This window comes from Sinocyclocheilus grahami, unplaced genomic scaffold (assembly GCF_001515645.1).
Source record: "Sinocyclocheilus grahami isolate Dianchi unplaced genomic scaffold, SAMN03320097.WGS_v1.1 scaffold374.1, whole genome shotgun sequence".
Taxonomy (NCBI): Eukaryota; Metazoa; Chordata; class Actinopteri; order Cypriniformes; family Cyprinidae; genus Sinocyclocheilus; species Sinocyclocheilus grahami.
Genome location: NW_015505553.1, coordinates 1,133,910 through 1,138,947, shown reverse-complemented (window position 1 = coordinate 1,138,947; position 5,038 = coordinate 1,133,910). Strand labels below are relative to the sequence as shown.

Below are 5,038 nucleotides of genomic sequence, written 5' to 3'. Positions count from 1 at the left end.
ATCAAATTTGGCAAATGAAATCAGCCACAAATGCAGAACACGTTTGAGATAGACCTAATGCATGCACATGCACACACTTCTGCATATTGATGTTGGTTTTATTTACATTTTTAATTTCTTCCACAAGTTATTTTATTTAAAAAATTGTTTACACTTGGTTCATTAAAATCAATAATATGCAACTACAATCGGACTCTAAGTCTTGTCCTTTAGGTGTGTCTTATGTGGCATTTTTCTGTCAAATTTCTGTGACATTGCCAAACAGACATTTCAAAATGCATCAAAAACCACAAAAAAATTATACCATTTGAAAGAATATTTATTTTTAATGTCTTTTCTAATGTTTATATATACATACATTCACAAAATGTATCACAAAAGTTGTGATAGAAGCAGTTGGCCACATCCAGTAAAATGAATGGCTCTCTACAAAACAATTTCTTTCCTAAACTGTAATCCGTTTAGGTTTATTTCAAACCAGCAGATGGCAGAATTCTACACCTAACACCTAGATCAATATCCAGAAGCAATTTAAATTAAATTTAATTGATTTTTTCATAAAAAATGAATATTTCACATGCAAGCTAATGGTGTAGTTGAGGAATAATACAAAAGTGAATTATACAAAGGTACAAAAGTACTTAATATCTCCCAAAACACAGCATTGATGTATAGATGAGAAGTAAACAAAGAAAATTATATATTATTTGTATGATAAAAAATTTATATATTTTTCACAATTACTCTTTCAATGTTTGGGGTCATATTGACCCCAAGGGACTTAAGTGTAAACAGGAAATGAGGGATGATTGAGGGTTAAAACACGCACACACACACACACACACACACACTCATTCCATTCTTAGCATAAGGCTATTATGTTTGGTTACAGGCATTGAGTTTCACTGATACAATATACAGTGGGTCATTGTTGGTATTTACAGCATGTGATCATGATTTTTTTTTCAGTACAAGCGCCTTCCTAATCTGTAATTCAAAAAGACTAAACACATAAAAAAGTATCTACCTAACAGTTACAGTATGTATTGTATGCATTGCCAACACACAAGCAAGTTTCCAAATCATATATTATACTTTGCATACTGTCTACACTATGCATTTATTTTATGACTGTCTAACCTTTCTCACTCTTTCTCTTACTACACTCCTGATGGGGAAAGCCTCTAGACGAGTGTGGTTGGAGCAATCTGTGAACATCAAAAACATGTTTCACATACTTCTTAGAGTAGGACCAAAATACACACAACTCTGAAGACGTCAGTAGTGACCAGACCTGCAAGGATGACAAGTGTTGTTTATCACTAATTACAAGTTGAACCAGGTTTAACTTGTACCATGGAACCGAACTTAAGAACAGAGGCGGACAGTGAAGTATTTTTACTCAGCTGTAAAAGTAATTTTCAAGTGTCAGTACTTTATCGGAGAGTTTTCCTTTAGAAAGCGTTACTTCACAACATTCCAAAGCATAATATTGTACTTTTTACTGCACTACATTCATATTAAATATTGTTTAATGCTTAATTACATTAGAAATCTATTACTTTCTTACTTTTACTCAAGTAAAATAATTCAAATATTTACTTGAGTACAAGAAAGTACCACATTTTTAATGTGCTTAAGTATTAAAGGTATTAAAACAACTTTTATTTATGAAATTTATTTATGTAAATTTATTTTACTTCACTAAATTTACTTGAGTGAAGTAAAAATACTTCACTTCTGTCCACCTCTGATTGAGAATACTACACTGCTGCATTCTCTACTGCTTGGCAAATGCATTTTGCTCAAATTTGACACATTAAGCCAGCTGGACTTTATTATATACGCTGTCTGTTAGGACTAATTATCTGTAGTAGATACAAAAAATAAACAATGGAACTATAGCAAATAACCAGGGGTAAACATAGCAATGTCAACACTCTGATAGAAGCATTGACCATTGCGTTTACATGGACTTACTCTTTTGTGGCTTTTTCCTCATAGGCATATGCCTTGGTCCCTCTGTGGGATACAAGATTACAGCTGAGTCATATATACACAGGAAAAAAATATAAACATAAAAAAGGGACAAAATATTGGCATCCCTGCATTTCTGTCAGATAATAAATGTACTACTTCTCCCTGAAACTTGTTGCAATTACAAATTGTTTGCATTGGAACAACACAAAAAAGCAGAGGAAAAGCTAAATCCAGGGGCGGATTTAGTGAATTGGGGGCCCCAGGCAAAATATAGGATTGGGGCCCTATACATTTGCACACATTTTCCTAGATCAACCTTGAGGTTCCATTTTGTTGTTTTCAAAATTTAAAGGATTTGCTGCAACGCAATTCTGTATGATATGTTAATTATTTCAATTTTTTATCCATGCAGCAAATGCTTTAAAAGCGTCTAGAATGCAATAGAGTAATTTCAAAGCTGTTTTTTAAAGTACTTTTCACTATAAATTTTACGGGTAGCTGGAATGTAAACATTGTCATGAATTCATTGTATTCCCATTTGTAAAATAGCCAACAAATTAATTGTTGTACGCTAAGCCGATCTCATGAAAGTGCGTATAGCACGATTTTCTGCTTCTATTTGGCGTAATATTTCTATGCAGATATTGACGTAATATTTCTATGCTGAAAAGACTGATAAATTCATAATTAACGGTATGGGTTCAGTCGAAATGTTTCCGGGGCAAATCTCAGATCAGTCTGAGCGCTCATGGTACTCACAGTGCGTACAGCCGTACACCTGCAGGCGCCACAGACTCGGACGGTTGTCGTGGTAATAAACACTGTAAACTGCAAACGTTCGCGTGTCCGCGCTTAATGCGCATATCCTATATGAAAAGCATTTTAGGGGGCCCTTGGCTTTTGGGGGCCCAAGGCGGTCGCCTACCTTTGCCTAATGGGTAAGTCTGCCCCTGGCTAAATCTAAGACTTTCTACACAGATCTCCAAAAATGGACTTGACCAAATTATTGGCAGCTTTTCAGAATCTTCAGAAATATATATATAAAAAATTTACACTAAGGTCATAGCAATGCATTCTGGGATTATCTTTCAATATCAGAATCACGGACATGCACATGATAAATTATTACTTAAATGTGAGACACTTAAAAAAAAAATCTGATCCAGAAACAGCACAATTTTAGCAAACCTTTGCCATATATTTTTTATTGTTATATGTCAGCTAGCATAATATTATCATCTTCTTGTGGTGTTTAGGAATAATAGTATATGTTTGCTCTCTATTACCTCATTGTAACTTATTATAGATAGTTATAGTTACAGATGGTTATTTTGGCAAGTGAAATTGGACTTTTCATGATATGACCACTTTTTGATGACATAAATTTGCCTGAATCTATGCACTGATACTGTTTTATTTTGACACTCTTTTTTTAATCACAAGTTGTATGTAAGTCAGGTAATGGAAATTATTTTGTTTAATTCCCTTCCGTCATTCAACTGTTGAATACTTTATTATTAAAGCTTAATTTAATGGATCATTAATATTAATTTCATCAGAACATTAGTTTAACAACATTTTTTTTAGATCAACATTACAGTTTATAACAAATGCTTACATGCAGCAATAAAGAGACTTTCAGATCATCCCAGCAATCAAACAGTGTGTGTGGATCTGTGGGAGATAGAACAGGCCAAACTGTTCAAATATGTACGACTAAGCGTGGACTGGGTGAGATTTGTGCCCTCACTACAGCAAGCCAACAGCTTCTGAGAATGTGTTTGTTTGCCATCAAGGTCATGGCCACTAATCAATGTCAATATCTTTCAGCATTTACCTTGGAAAAGATGCGAAGAGGACTTTGGACAGTTACGTGTACCCAGGGGCGTAGATAATGCGGGGGATGTGTCCCCCCCCCCCCACTTTTAATATCACGTAAATTCGTCCCCCGCACTTTTTCGGGCAAGTGTGTTTGCATAGAGGTTTTCAAGAGCCGGTGTGAATAAATATAGATTTGAATTCAAAGAGACATGATAGTCTGTGCATGATCTGATGTTTTATTCGGACCCAGAATATGGCGAGATGAACATCGCGGGGCGCTAAACACTCGTGCAGTGTATGTTTCATTCATACTCGAAGACGGAGGGCGCTCTTGCTCAGAAAGTTGTACGAGGAAATTCCTAATATGGACAAAAGCGTCCAGCTATCGCCGTATGAAAACAGCTGTTTTCACAGAAAACAGAAATGTTTGGAAACATGAAGACGTTAAACATACGATTGCGACAATATATGGTTTATTTGTGTTTGTTAAGTCATCTCCAGGTAATAAATAATGTATATGAACAATACAATGCTAATTGACATAGGATTTATTACAGTATAGAAACTATTCTGCCTTATGTGATAAAAAAAAGTGTCTGTAGTATATAAAAAAATCATTATTATTGGTTATCGTCCAGCAGTTATCTGATTTCTAAGTCAATTAAAAGCTAGAAATTAGAGAACAATTAAAGTTGCCTTTACACCAGTCAAAAGTTTTTGAACAGTAAGATTTTGAATGTTTTTTAAAGAAGTCTCTTCTGTTCACCAAACCTGCATTTATTCGATCCAAAGTACAGCAAAACAGTAAAATTCTGAAATATTTTTACTAGGCTATTTAAAATAACTATTTTCTATTTGAATATATTTTAAAATGTAATTTATTGTGATTTCAAAGCTAATTTTTTTGCATAATTACTCCAGTCACACGATCCTTCAGAAATCATTCTGATTTGCTGCTCAAAAAACATTTTATTATTATCATCATGTTGAAAACAGCTGAGTGGAATTTCAGGTTTATTTGATGAATAGAAAGTTCAGAAGAACAGCATTTATCTGAAATAGAAATATTTTGTAACATTATAAATGTCTTTATCATTACTTTTGATCAATTTAAAGCATCCTTGCTAAATAAAAGTGTTCATTTCTATAATGTCTTCTCCAAAAAAATAAAAATTATACTGACTCTAAGCTTTGAATGGTATAGTGTATAATGTTACAAAAGCTTTTTATTTCACAT

The 5,038-nt window shown here is 33.7% G+C and overlaps 1 long non-coding RNA gene across 1 annotated transcript in view; it reads right to left on the bottom strand.

Moving 5' to 3' along the window:
- The window catches only part of LOC107549551 (uncharacterized), a 3,153-nt gene extending 1,117 nt beyond the window's left edge, over positions 1-2,036 (bottom strand). Inside the window, exon 1 of the long non-coding RNA XR_001604575.1 lies at positions 1,981-2,036. This is a non-coding gene — a long non-coding RNA (uncharacterized lncRNA). The remainder of the gene's footprint in view (positions 1-1,980) is intronic.
- Between the last annotated feature and the right edge of the window lie 3,002 nt (positions 2,037-5,038).